The sequence below is a fragment of the Eriocheir sinensis genome, chromosome 35 (genome assembly GCF_024679095.1).
Source record: "Eriocheir sinensis breed Jianghai 21 chromosome 35, ASM2467909v1, whole genome shotgun sequence".
Taxonomy (NCBI): domain Eukaryota; kingdom Metazoa; phylum Arthropoda; class Malacostraca; order Decapoda; family Varunidae; genus Eriocheir; species Eriocheir sinensis.
In genome coordinates, this window is record NC_066543.1 from 8,863,631 (window position 1) to 8,878,828 (window position 15,198).

Here is a 15,198-nt window from a genome sequence, read left to right on the forward strand (position 1 = left end):
TGCATCCAATTCGTTAACGTACATCCATTCTTGAGGAACGTTGCGTGCATCGCTGGAACTCGAACTTAGGTCCTCGGGCTCACCACGCCTGCGAACTGACCACTCGGCCAACGCCTTCCCTAATTGTCGTGAATATATAAATTTCTTTCTTTTTTTTTCCATCTTTTAAGAGTGGGCTTCATTGGTTTAATCGCATCTCCTATTATAGTCGGTTCACCCAAGTCTGAAGTGTGCATCATCGTGCGCTGGCAACCTGCTGTTACACGGCGTGTCCGATTTCGTGGATACTGTTTGCTGGCCTACGCATAGTAATCAGTCGTCAGTGTCAATAATATGCAAGCAACAATAACAAATACCGTCAATTATAGTATATCAAGAGTTAAAAAAATATATTAGCAATGTCGCAAACAGCTGTTTTATTAAATATAAGGCTTGCTAATTTTCTCGGTGGTGTACAGCTTCAAGGCTGTTTAATAATCAAAATCGGCGATCTTGTAAATTAACGAAACAGCTATTTGCAACATTACTAATATTTTTAACTCAAAATCGACTATAATTGACGGTATTTGATATTGCTGCCTGCATATTATTGACAATGACGACTGTTTACTATGCGTAGGCTAGCAAACAGTATCCACGAAATCGGACACGCCGTGTAACAGCAGGTTGCCAGCGTACGATAATGCTCACGTCAGATTTGGGTGAACCGACTTTATTTTTTTATAGTCTTCAATTACGTCCTCCTGTTTTTATATCTTTCCTTCTTCTTCTTCTTCTTCTTCTTCTTCTTCTTCTTCTTCTTCTTCTTCTTCTTCTTCTTCTTCTTCTTCACGATTATATATTTTTTTCTCTTTTAGTCGAACCTTGCAAGAAAAATAACGCGAAGTTCGTGAGATAAGAAAGTTCAGAAAAGAAAGATAAAAGAACTGCCGACAGAAGGACATGAAAGGAAAGAGAGGTAGAAAGAGATGCCTGAACGAAAACTACTGTTTTTTTTTTATATATAACGAACAAAAAGCAGGAAATTAAGCACAATGAATATTGGTTGAAAGAACAGGTTCTAACCAATGAAAAGGGAAAGATGAACTTGTTCCATATTTTTTTTTTTCTGTTGTAAAATCAAACTTTTCAATGTATAGGAAAACATTTTATATAACCCCGGTAGAATTAATTCTACAACTATAGTCGTTTTCATTCCATCTGTCCACTCATGAGCGTACATGTGGCACATGCGCGTTGTTAGTTCGTGCTTGAGTGAGAATCAACTACTGTGATGAATATTCAAGCTATTTATTCAGAGGTGTATTTGAATGTTTGTGTTTAAGAAAGCTCTCACACATTTCCAAACATGCCGATTTACATGGATAATATGCCATACAAGCACACGGAAGACAAGCGCAAGTATCAAACAGTGTAGTTAGATCATACTCAACGAACTAAGACCTATTAAATACTTATAATTCATCCCACTTAACATAAATAAAGATATATGGGTGAATAAATGTAAATGAAGGGTATTCTACTAGTTTATTGAATTGAAATCATATGGGTAATATTCGAAATGGAATTAAATATTGTTGAATGCAGTGCTAGGCTGTGGGAAAATTAAATCCCACAAGTAGTTACTGCATCACAGCAAAGGAACGCGGGTCGGGAAGATTCGAAGCCTCGAACCTTCTCGAAACCCTCGAAGTAGAGGTCAATAATTTATATAAATAATATTATGGGTTTGGTATATATTATTAAGAGTGTGTATTCACTATTACGTTAGTATCAACTCATTAATAACGTTAGACTAAAGGAAAATAAGAATATGTCGTGCCAAGAACTACTTGTGTTTCAGCACCGAAACAGGACGCCGAGTTGAACCTTCCGGGGCGGCAGACGGCAGTGTGCCCTCAGACCCCGAGGAAGCGATAACGCTCCCAGAAGCCACGGAGAAGCCGCTGTTTTAAGTGGTAAGTGCCCAATAGGATAGCTCCCGGCCAGTGGCATATCTTAGGGAATAACGGATGGCGTTACGTCGCGTGACAATTAACGTAGTATTAATTAGAATGTTTGCGTGGTGACTTACACAGATGACCATAACTACCATTATTAGGAAATGGCCATTGTTTCTTTTACAGTCCACGGTACGTAATAAGAGTGGTAATACACAACAGGACCGTGACTACCACTCGTGCCTTTGACTGCATCACTTTCTTGCTTGTAGTGGCTTCGACGTGTGAATAGTGGTTTTGGTAGTCACGTAAGAAAGTTATTTCAGGGAATTTCGAAATTACTCGTGACTTTTATGCAGTAAACTACTTTTCATTTGCATTTACACCGCCATATGTCTTTATGTACCTGAAATGAGATTAGTTATAGATATTTGATAGGTCATAGTTCGTTCGAGTATGATCTAACTATACTACTTGATACTTCAAGCGTGTCATTCGTGTACTTGTATATTATCGATGTTAATCAGCATGTTTGGGATTTATATAAGGGGGGGGGGGGGGTTCTTGTGCACGCATTCGAATATACCATCGAAAAAGATATCTATCACAACAGTTAATTATCATGCAAGATCGAAATAACAACGCGCAGGTGCCACATCTGTCAATATTCACGCTTTGTGGATGGACAGATGAAACATGAAACTACTTTTACTACCACAAGTACTTCCACTACTAATACTTATACTATTACTACTTATACTACTACTACTTATACTACTACCACGTATACTACTACTACTTATACTACTACTACTTATACTACTACCTACACTACTGTTAATTATGCTACTACCGCCACCACCATCACCACTACCAACAACAACCAAACAACAAAAAACAACCGCAACAACACCAACAGCTTCTACAAGCGGTATACATAAGTGGCCACAAGAACACAGTCGCCGCTGCAAGAGTCGTTATGGCGGCCGCTAACCGTCGATTCGCAGACCGTAATGAGCCAATGAATATCGTTATCCCATCTGCGTGCGCCCATCCGTGCTGCCCCATCCACCTCCCTGGCTATCGGCGACCGGGTCCTGTCAGCGGAGCGCCTCTTATCCGCCCTCCTATCTCCGCCCAGCCGCTCTTCCGGGTCGCGTTATCAGCTCGCCTAAGTTATCGGTAATAGCTTCATTGATTTATGGGTTTACTTGCCCAGTTATTAATCGTTTCTTTCTTTAACCATCATATTGCCTCGTCGCATTGATTTTTGTTGTTAGTTATCTACTTGTATATATGTGTTTCTTCGTGTATGTCGTTGTGGTAAAATTACTATTGGCGTTTCCTATCCACTTTGTTTCTTTTTTTTTTGTGAATTCGTGCTAAGCGGAGAACTAGGTGTAGAGAGATACCTTTTTGTGTATTTTTTTTAAGTATTTAATTTCTTTCGTATTAGTTGAAGAGGTTGTAAGGCCTAATAGTCATTTTTCTTACATTTTGTTGCCCCTAAATTATATAACGCGAAGAGAAAAGGCGCGTATGGGAGGAAGGAAGCAAAGAGAGGATGAAGCTTAGGGGAGAAAGGGAGAAGAAGGAAGCAAGGGAAGCAGAGAGAAAAGGGGAGAAGAGAAAGAGAAGGAAGTTGAGTGAAGACGACAAATAAGAGAGGGTAGAGGAGAAAGGATGGTCAGGGGAGAAGAGGAGGATAAAGACGGAAGGAAGGAAATTAAGGGAGATAGGAAGGCGTTGGGAGAAGTGAGTAGAGGAGGAAACAAGGGAGGCAGGGAGGAAAGGGAGGGAGGCAGAAAGGAGAAGAGGGGAGAGAAGAAGATTAGGGGAGAAGGAGATGAGTATAATACAGAGGAGGTTATTCTGGGGGTGAGTAAACATTAGTTCTGTGAGAGGGACTGTATGGAGAGAGAGAGAGAGAGAGAGAGAGAGGGAGAGGGAGAGGGGAGGGAGTGTCTTGACCTACTACCTACCAAGTCTATAAGGGCGAGAAAGGGCGTGGCAAGGCTATTTCGAGGAAGGCGGGGCATGATGACGGCGCCGGCGGGCGGATGGACTGGAGGGAAAGGGGCGTGGTGGGGTCTGGATGCTCTGGGGAAGGAGGGGTGAGGCGGGGTGTGGTGTGATGTGCTAGACTGTGCTGTGGCGGGGCAGGATGTGCGTGAAGTGTGGTGGAATAATAGACGGAGAGTGTGGTTGATGAGCTGTGGCGTGATGGAACGGGTTGATGTAGAGTGTGACCGGGTGTGGTGGTTTTAAGTTAGGGTGGGATATGGCCGCGCAAGGAAGGGAATGAGCTGAGTTCGGTGTTGTCGGGTGAGATGTGACGGTGTAGGATGTGGCTGGGTTTGGTGGACAGTGATTGGGGTGTGATGTGGGAGTGCTAGGAAGGGACGGGACTGCGTGAGGGGTGACGATGCAGGGTGGCTTATTGTGTGGCTTGGTGAGGTGTGGCGGTGCTGGGTGTGGTTAGCTCGGGCGTAACACGGGCGATGCGTATTCATTTAGGTGTCAGGTGGATTAAGGTGCATCATGTCTCCTCATTAGCAGGTGAGGCCGCCCCGCCAGGTGAGGAAGGGGGAAGGGGAGAGGGGATGAAAAATTAGGAGGGAATTTATTTTAAGGTCTATGGGAAGAGATTGTGGGAAGGAGGAAGGGGAGAGGGTGGGGGAAGAAGGAATGGTTAGTGAGGTAGCCTATTTCTCTCTCTCTCTCTCTCTCTCTCTCTCTCTCTCTCTCTCTCTCTCTCTCTCTCTCTCTCTCTCTCAAAAGACTGTGATTAACTCGGTTCATTACGCCGATGTGAGAGCTGCTGATTAGTATTTGTGTGGCGAGAACAATATTGAATCCCGTAAAGGAGGTTAAGGGGTTCATCATAAAGAATGGGGCGCGTACGGAAGAAGTAATGGGGAGTTAGGGGGCACTGATATAAAGTTTTACGATGATTGATATTTTCCCCTCCCCCCCCTTTCCCCCATCCCTTACCCCATTGAGAGAGAGTGAGGGAGAGAGGGAGAGGGAGTCTACAAATAGTATGGAAGGCCTGGCTGTAAACAAAGCGATGAATAGAGAAATAAATGACCTGGACAGACTCCCGACCACGGCGATCCTCTTCATTACGGGACACGCCTAGGGGGAGGAGAGAGAGAGAGAGAGAGAGAGAGAGAGAGAGAGAGGAAAGGTTGAGATAAATGGAGTGGGTGTGGGGGCAAAAATTACACGATGCGAGGGAGGAGGAGGAGGAGGAGGAAAGGTGTGGCTTCGGCATCACTGAACAAAAGAAATGGACGAGGGAATAAAAGGAGAAAGTGAGGTAACACCAAGCGAAGAATTTTTTTTTCTCTCTCTCTCTCTCTCTCTCTCTCTCTCTTGTCTTTCGGATTTAAACGTTTTATCGTCAAATGTATTTTTTAAGAGCGTAAAAAAGTAATAATAATATGTTTTTGATGTTCTTACAGACTAAGCGGTGGGCACATCACAAGTCTTCTGTCGGGTAGCAGCGTTCAGCCCTGGAACTGTTGATGACTACAAGCTTTCACAGTATCAGGTCAGTCAGGAAATAAATGATGCGTTTATATTTTAACCGACCAGGCTAGATTTTTTTCCTCATCGCGTCGATATACGAGCACTAAACTTGTGGTGTGCTAGGGATCGGCCCAAGCCTCTGATACAGGCCGATTTTTTAATACTTATACCGTGTACATAAATCAGTTTGTCCAACGCTGCCCCCGGTGTTCCTCTTGACATAAGTCGCTGAATGTGTGGTGAATGGAACGATGGACAGCATGCGGTCAGTCATTTCTTCAGGTGCACTAAAGAAAACCTCGATTCCTTACCAAAAAAATAGAAACGCGCCATCAGTCCTAACTCGGACCTCTCGGTGTTGTGGTGAGCAGTGCCGCAGACGTTTTCAGGTCGAGTTGAGAAGCTGCCTCACCACCTCGTAATGCTCTTGAGCGAGATAAATGCCAGATTGGGTTGTTTTCTTCGGCCGGGATTTCGTCTTTATTAAAAATCCTAAACGTCTTCCCAAAACAGAGTTAATTTTTAAGGTGAAAAATAGGTGGTTGTCTTTTTTGCGTAAGTTTTCTGAAAGGACACGTAAGTCTTCTCGCTCTCAATTAGATGGTCGTTTGATGGTCGTGCTAGTGGTAGAAGTGACATTGGTAGTGGTGATAGCAGATGCGGCAGTGGTGGTTATGCTAGTGGTCGTTTTTGAGTGGATAATAAAAAAATAATAATAGTCGTGGTGGCGTTTGAGGAGGAGGAGGAGGGAAAAAAAAGAAAGGAACTGGAGAGAGGGATGAAGAAAAGGATGGGGACTCGAGCTCTATGAGGAAGATGCGGACGGGAAGTAGAAATGGTGCGATGAGGAATTTAGGTGTTAGTATTTTAGTGGTATGGGCGAAAATAGTAGCAGAAGTGAAGATGGAAGAGGAGGAAGAGGAGGAGGCGGAGGCGGAGGAGGAGAGTGGTGGTGGTTCAGAGGGCCTCCGCTGCAGCCTCATCCGGGTCGTGTTTACATGTGGCTGGGTATCTTGATGAATAGTAAGTCGCTGCGGGCTGCCTGCTGCTGGGGGAGACCGGACGATTTAGAGACGTATGAAGGGAGAGGGTGGACGATCGGGGAAGAGGGAGACGGAGAGGAGGGGTAGGAAAGAAGCGAAAGGAAAGAGTAGGAATAGGAAAGGAAGAGGAGTAGGAAAGAAGTGAAAGGAAAGGAATGAAAGGGGGAATGGGAAAGGAAGGGGAGGAGTAGGAAAGAAGTTAAGGGAAAGAGGAGTAATGGGAAAGGAAGGGGAGGGGTAGGAGAGAAGTGAAAGGAAAGGAAAGGAAGGAAGGAGGTATGGAAAATGAAGAAGAAGGGTAGGAAAGACATTAAAGAAAAGAGGAGGCATGGAAAAGGAAGAAGAGAAGGGGTGAGGAAGGAAAGAAGAGGTGGATAAAAAGGTGGATGCCATAGGAAGGAGAATAGTTAGAAAAAGGAGGATAGATGAGAGGGTTAGGGAAATAGAGGTGAAAGGAAAGAGAAGGAATGGAAACGGAAGAAGAGAAAAGGTGGGGGAGGAGAGATGTTGAAAGGGAGGATGTCATAGGAAGGAGAATAGGTGGGAAAAAGACAGAATAGAGGGTTGGGGAAATAGGGGGCAAGGAAAGGAAAGAAAAAGAGTTGGAAAGTAGGGAAAAGAGAAGTGGTGTGAAATGTATGGTTTGGGAAAGACGTAGAGAAGAGTAGGGAAGGAGAATGTGGGAGAGAGAAAGGGAGAAGAGGGCCAGGGGATGGGGGAGAGATGGTTGGAAGGGGGAGAGACAGGGTAAAGAGGGACAGGGAAGCACAGGAGACGGAGAACTGGGTGAGTTATTGAGTAATGGCTTGCAGGAGGAACGGGTTTGGGGGGAGGAGCGGGTAGAGTAGCAGTGGTGTGGTGAAGGCGAGAGGGGACAGGTGTGTGTGTGGGGTGAGGGGGGGGTGGAGACGATTGAAGGCATTAAGTGATGAAGGTAGTTATGAGTGGTGGTGGTGGTGGTTGTAGTAGTAGTAGTAGCAGTAGTAGTCTCAGATCCTGGAGCAAGAACTTCTACCACTTGAAGACTACGGAATCCCCCTTGTAGAGGTTTCGATCGTATTAAAGCTTATATTCCAGGACTTGCAGACCCTCGTGCTGGCTGGAGGAGGCGATAATCGGAGCCTAAATTGCGAACGTGGAAGTCCGATTAAGGAGTCCTCATTGGCTAATCTAAAAGCAATTTACCCAATCACAACACAGCATCAAACTCTTCTCTAACTCCCTTTAATATCTCTTCGGAAGGGGGGGGAGGGGGCAGGAGAGGGGGGTCAAGGTGGAGAGAGAAATTAGTAGAAGGGAAACTGAGGAGAACGAAAAAAAAAGGGATGTGGAATGGAGTGAAAGGAAGAATAATATGGATAAGGTTAAATGATACGCTTAAACGAAAAGTATTGGAACCTCTATAATGGGGGGAAGGATCAATGGGCAAAAGAACAGACAGACATAGATGAGAAACAGACAACCGACACAGACACACATATGAACAAAGGGTGTGTGTGTGTGTGTGTGTGTGTGTGTGTGTGTGTGTGTGTGTGTTGGGGGGGGGGGGGTATGTACGTAGTTAGATAAATATGCCTATAAACGGATACAGTCAGATAAAGGGACAGAGGGGAAAATGCAGATTACAGTGTAAGCGAAAATGCAGAGGTATGCCAGATAATTTGTCACTTTATAAATCACTTTTCCTCTTACGGGTGATGGAGGCATTGCGGTGCACGAGACAGATAGATAAATGAATATAGAAAATAATAAACTGCGGTATGAAAGGGAAAACGGTAAGGTATAGACTAAACCATTTCGCACTTCATTCATTACATTCCTTCTTACAGATGATGGAGTCTTTGCGGGTCAGGTGAGAGCTGCTGCTGTTGAGGCCGCCCGTTGCGTACTGGAGCGTCAAGCGTGGCGGGGAGTGCGTGGGGTACACCTGCCAACCACCTGCCCTCCTCATCACGCTTCATAAGTCCTTGGCTCCTCCTCGTCCCGCGCCTCACGGTAAGGATAAGGTTGTTAGTTGCTCTTCTGAATCCTCTCCTTGTCACCTTTCCCTCGCTGCAGCATCCACCTGTGTCAGTATCATGATTGTTGTTCTCGTTATGACTATCATTGTTGTTGCTGTAGGAAATGAAGAATTGGCATCGAACAGAGAAAAGTGGATTACGTTGGGAAAGGGCTTCGTGCTGCAGTGAACTAGAAATGTGTGATGATGAAGATGATGACAACGTTCTGTGAAGCGTATGGGATCTATTTATGTCTAGTTTAGTAGTGTTTCCAGCGTTTCTTTTTTTTTTTTTTTTTAGAATCAGATGCGATTTGTTTTAACGCAAGAGCACGATTAAGAGAGAGAGAGAGAGAGAGAGAGAGAGAGAGAGAGAGAGAGAGAGAGAGAGAGAGAGAGAGAGAGAGAGAGAGCACAGATTAATGGTGTAGTGCTCGTGGAAGGTCTGTGGGTTGTTGATGGTGGTCAGAAATTTGGAATTGCAATAGGGAAAAGCGAACACACACACACACACACACACACACACACACACACACACACACAGAGTAAAAAGCGTAACACAAATAGCAATAAAAGATATCCTTCCCCCCTCTCTCTTCTACTCGGGAAAGGACAATCTACATTTACATTGAACTTTTCCAAATCTGGCGAGATTCTTGCCGCCGCGACCCCCGATAAGGGAATGTTACCCGTGGAACGCAAGTAGGATGACAAGGAGAGGAGGAGAAGAAAGGGCCAGAGGATAAGATCAAACAAGCTAGGATGATGTAGAGGACGAGGACGAAAAGGATGAGAAGGTGGAGGAAGAGGAGGCGGAGGGGGTTGAAAGAGGAGGAGGAGGAGGCGGAGGGGGTTAAACAAGGAGGAGAAGGAAGAGGAAGAAGAGGAGTGAAAGGGAAACAGAAACTCCACACCTACCAAACCCATCTGGATAAACCAATAAAGGGAGGATAATGGGAGTGGAGGCTTGATACCACCGGTTGATGGGAGGGAGGAATGGAGGCAGAGGAGAGGGACGAGAAAGGGAAGCAAGGAGGGTAAAGAGGGAGAACAAGCGTGTGGAAGAAAAAAAATGTGTAGAAGAGATAATATTAAAAGATGAATGGAAGAGAAGACGTAACATTAGAACAATAAAGAGAGAAAAAAGGAGATGAGGTAGGCGAGGGACATACTGTAGAAGAGAGAGAGAGAGAGAGAGAGAGAGAGAGAGAGAGAGAGAGAGAGAGAGAGAGAGAGTGAGTAAACATGAGACCCGGACACTTGATCGTTCAGGCCCATGGTTGACCGCCCCCTGACCCGACCCGGAACTAATGGTGGGCAGTAAAATTATTTCCGTGTTGAATTGTGTGTTCCACCTGGAGACAGCGAGACGGGCGGACAAACAGAGGCTGCTGGATATACATGAGCCGGCGCGCGCGTACACACACACACACACACACACACACACGCACAAATCAAGCTGAAGCAAGCGCGTGTGTGTGTGTGTGTGTGTGTGTGTGTGTGTGTGTGTGTGTGTGTGTGTATTCTTAACTAATGTTTCACACAAGTACAACAAGCTGTGTACATAACCATACTATTATGATTTCCTTACCTAATGTAATCTAGAGGTAAACAGTGTTCTTTAATTTCGTAATAATTCACGTCATCATTGACTATGACTATTATGGTATCGTTTTTATTTTTAATGTGACTTTACTATATATTTGTGTCAAGGCTCTCTGCATGTCCCTTCTCTTTGAAGTTACTATCGCTACAAACCCTACAACCTCTGTTTGTAGGAGCAGCATTTGCGGGCTGTTTTTATATCCATTTTTACTTTCTGAAACAGCCTCCTTTACTGTAGAAAGAAATGCACAAAACAGGAAATAAAGCAAACTATATTGTTAAAGAAAAAAAAAATGCAATGCCGCTATGGCATATTCAAATTTCACTTAGAAGGTGCAGTGCAGTGTTGGTGTTCCTCACCACCATGCCAAGGACATGGCTATATTAAAATGCGTTCAACGCAGATGACCACTTCCTCGCGCTCCGGACCCTACGAAGAAAAATTGCTATATCTTAATAATTATGTTCTCTTTCAAGAAGAACCGCCCCCAATGAAAATGAAAAGTGTGTTTCATTACTTAATAACCTTAGAAATGTCAATGAATCCAAACAGTTACTAATGATCGATGGCTCATTGCGAACTAGAAATAAGGACGCTGAACGGATAAACTCGTATGTAAAAACATTCAAATTGCACCAAGTGATTTTTTTCATGTTGCTTTTTTTTTTTTTGTGTGTTTTTTGTTTTACGTCTCTGCCTATTGGGCTTGCTTGAGGGACCTGGATGGTATTCGGCCCCAGCCCGTCATGGCGCAGGCAAGTGTTTATAGTGGCGCCATCTTCTCTTGCTGTTCGATAATGGAATAATATCCCACTTTCAGTGGTTCAGGGCAACACGATTGGTTCTTTAATTAAAAAGAACTTGACCCGCCACCATAGGGTGTTATCCAATATCGTATATGTAACTCTCTCTCTCTCTCTCTCTCTCTCTCTCTCTCTCTCTCACCTTAGTCACTATCCCCCCCCGCCCCCCCCCCTAGCGTGCGCGTTCCTTCATTACTTAGAATTCACTTTTCACCTGCCCGTCTTTCCCCGAGGCACCTGTCCGGCTGCGTGTCAAGGGCGTCAAGGTGTTGGTCGGGGGAGCCAAATTGACTATTAGGATTGTTAGCTCTTTCAAATTGACCTTAATTACCTGCGTTTACCTGAGGCTTGTGTGTCCGCCTGTGTTTCGGGCCGTTCCCAATTGCTTCGTCACACACACATACACACACACACGCAAACACACACACGGCCCGGTAGCTCAGTGGATAGAGAGTCTGGCTCACAACCAGAAGGACCGGGGTTCGATTCCCCGGCCTGGTGAAGATAAGTTGGGTTTATCTTCTTTCACGTGTAGCCCCTGTTCACCTAGCAGTGAGTAGGTAGGTACGCGCCGTCAGGCAAGGGGTTGTGACCTCGTTGTCGCGGTGTGTTGTGTGCGAGTGGCCTCAGTCCTACCCAAAGATCGGTACTACGAGCTCTGTGCTCTTCCGTAGGGGAACGGCTGGCTGTCTCCAGAGAGACCCGCAGCAGACCAAGAGGTGAATTACACACGCACGCGCGCTTGCACACACACACACACACACAGATATGATGACGATGATGATGATCTGATAAAGGCTACGATTCGATGTCTAGGAGAATGGTGGACGAGTTACTTGGAAGAGCACAAGTAGGGATATAACTTGGTGCAGGAGTGGGTGAGGTGTCTGAGATTTTTAAGAGTTTAATGGTTAAGCATCTGAAGAAGTAGTTATATAATGTGGTATGTGGAAGAGGAAGGAAAGGGAATGCATGATGGACAAATAAAATAAGAGTTGAATGTTCGAGAAAAGTACAAGAGGTGAGAAAGACAAGAAAGTAACGAAGAGTAAGCTGTTGGTGAAAAGATTGGTTAGGGAAAGTAGAGAAAGAATAGATGAGCGTTTTGGTATAGGAAGCTATCACTATGATAATATCATAATATCATAGTGATAGTTTTTTTGTCTTCCATATATTATATGGAAGACAAAAAAACTTTTGAAAACAAATTAAAAGGGAAAGGGGGAAAGAAAGCGAAACTAGCAGAATAAAGAGAAAGTGAGCTGCTGCTGCAGTGGATTGTGGATGAATTTGGCTGGTATAAAGAGGAGCATGTTGGAAGTAATGTTATGATATTTGAGAGCAAGAGAGCAGGTGATTGAGTTTGAAGCACCAGACAGAGCTAGAACAAGATCAGGAGTACATCAGTGTAACATCTGGTAGAGAGAAAATATGAGTTATTGAGTTTAAGTACTTAGGGACAGTTCTATGTAAGCATGGAAGCTTGGAGAAGTAGGGAAGAGAGCAGTGAAGGGCAAACATGTAATAGGTATTTTGGAGAGTTTGAGAAGTGCAAGCATGGAGGGTATAGAAAGCTAAAATAGCTGTCGTATGCATCAAAGACGTGGACATGGAATGCAACACAGCACCACTAACCCATCTGTCACACACACCCTCTTTTCTTGGGGATTGCCAGGATGGTGCAAATAAGACACAACCTCATCAAGCCAGGCATATCTACTACTGATCAAGTTGAAGTGATGGTGCCCATCTGAAAGGAGTAGCTACAGCCATTTCTAGCTGACTGCGGTCCTCTGCTGTTGAAGTTACTCCGGTTGATAAGCGTATGATGCTGGTGAAGTTGAAGCACATCTTGGCCTTTGTATCTCATATTGCAGAGTATACCCCTACCAAGATGTGGTATGAAAGATACTCTATGCCAAGCTCGACTCTATAGTCAAACAGTAACGCTTGCGTGACACTCATTGTCTTGGGAAACTTCAATGCAACTACTGACACAGAGAGAGTAATGTGTTAGTCCCCATTGCCCTGCCACCAAAAACTTTCAATTCCTTCTTTCTGAACTTCTGCAAAGTCCAGAAGGTTGAGGATTGTTGGTTTTTGGTTCCAGAGACACGAGCCTTGCCGCTGGACTTGGTATAACAATGTTGGCAGTGTGACAAAGGAGATCAATCTCATCCTTATTAGTACTCATTGGAAGATCCTCTGAAACTAAAGAGTTTTCCAGAGTGCTGAGTTCTTGGCAACCAACCACAGACTTGCTACAAAACTGAGGATATGCATCAGGCTCAAGAAAAATCTCAAGATGCAGTGCTTTGGGGTTCCATCTTGAAGAACTGAGGGAAAGCTGTATGGTCAACAGTATGCAGTGGCAGTCTTAAATTGGCTTGAGGTGATTGGTACTCTGGAGGACATTGGAGAGTTGTGCGGTACCTTTGAATGCAAAACTCTCAAAGCAGCCAAGGAGTGCACTGGTGAGTGTCCAAGATCTAGGAGTGGAGTTGCCTTGAGGGAGACACTGGAGAATATAGAGGAGAGTCATGCTGGGGACTCAGAGCATTATAAGACAGCATTACTAGACACTTGTCATAAAGACTAGAACCCTACTGAGGAGGGAAAAGGAGAGATATGTCAGTTGTCTCACTGAGGATGTCAAGGTATGTCTAAATTCAAACTACCTTAGACCTGCCTTCCGAGCTCTGAAGAAGTTCTGCTCCAAGTCCACATCTCGGACAAATACTGTCTGAATGGCTGATGGACTGATAGTATCAGATGTAGTACAGTGTAGATGAGTATTGTGCTTGTTGGGCTGAGTACTTTGGGAAGCTCTACACGGCCGAGCCCTCAAGCAGCTGGCTACCTCTGGATGGTCTGCAGATGGCATCTGCTGATTCACCTATAGAAGAAACTCCATCCTCTTGCAGAGGTGAGAGAGGTTGTAAGAAAGTTGAAGAGTGGGAAGGCAGCTGGAGCCTGTAATAACAGAGCAGAGATGCTGACAGCCAGGGGTGAAGCCATGATACATGGTATGCATGCAGGGCTGTCTGCCATGTGGCAGTTCAGTTTCATTCCTCTCAACTGGAAAAGGTGGTTGGTGGACAGGACTGCAACATTTACTGTGGTATTATACTGCTGTGCCTGGCAAAGTGCTCGCTTATCTATTGTTGATGCAAATTCGATCTTATCTGCTAAAGTTCAAACCCTGAGCAATCTGGGTTCACACCCAGTAAGTAAATAATTGACCAGATCCTATCACAATGAGTCCTTTTGGAATGCCAACTTGAGTATTGACATGAGCTACTCGCAGCCTATGTCGATATCAAGAAGTTAATTGACTCAGTGCATCATGAGGCACTCTGGGAAATTCTGTGGATCCGTAAGATTCCTGTAAAGACTATCAACCTGATGACTAGCCTTTGCTCTGGAATGGAGAGTGCCATGATGTGTGTGGGGGTGGCATTCCCGGCTTCTTCCTTGTTATTTCAGGAGTGAGGCAGAAATGTGTCTTTTCTCCATCATTTTTCAACAGTTGCTTGGACTAGGTATTAAAAAAAGTTGTTGATCAAAGTCGTTGTTGAGCCTCTGTTGGCGACATTAAGATCACTGACCTTGTTTTTTTATGATGCTGTACTTCTCTCACAATCATCGGAGATCCTGAAGATGGCAGAGTAAGTGCTACATGAGGAGGCGAAGCCTCTGGGACTGAAGGTCTCCTGGGGTAAAACCAGGGTCGTTTGGAGGCTTGCTGGATGACGCAGTTCAGTTTGTCATTGCATACGGTGAGGATGTCAGTCACCAAAACCTTCACATACCTTTGTACCGCAGTGCATAACAAAAGGGGGATCTCGCCAGAAAGTCACTCGATGGCTTGGCTTGGTCCAGCCCACAATGTTATGGACTCGCTTAACACAGAGTATATGTCGTTGTCGATATCTGTGACGGCAGACAAAGATTAGAATCTTTTAAGTCGCTTGTGCTTTGTATTACTGTATGACTGTGAGACAAGACACTGAAGAGTGACTTGGAGAGGCGTGTTGATGACTTTGGTACTAGGTACCCTCACACCCGTAGAAATGCAAGAAACTTTCTATTAAGGATCAAGTTAGACTAGTGTATGTGTGTCTGAGGCTGACCCCAGGATACATGGCCCAGGGGACACTGCCAATATCACACACTTACCTGATTTCTTGACACTAGTATTTTGTATTAAGAAAACTGAGCCCAGCATCATCTTTCTCAGAAACATTTTCATTGCATTAATATATATAAATTT

At 44.6% G+C, this 15,198-nt stretch overlaps 1 long non-coding RNA gene across 4 annotated transcripts in view; it reads left to right on the forward strand.

The window, feature by feature from the left end:
* Positions 1–15,198, forward strand: part of LOC127007356 (uncharacterized) — a 182,682-nt gene that overhangs the window by 165,077 nt on the left and 2,407 nt on the right. For all 4 annotated transcript variants that reach the window (XR_007760205.1, XR_007760206.1, XR_007760208.1 and 1 more), the window contains 3 exons: positions 1,844–1,958; positions 5,408–5,496; positions 8,347–8,512. This is a non-coding gene — a long non-coding RNA (uncharacterized LOC127007356). The remainder of the gene's footprint in view (positions 1–1,843; positions 1,959–5,407; positions 5,497–8,346; positions 8,513–15,198) is intronic.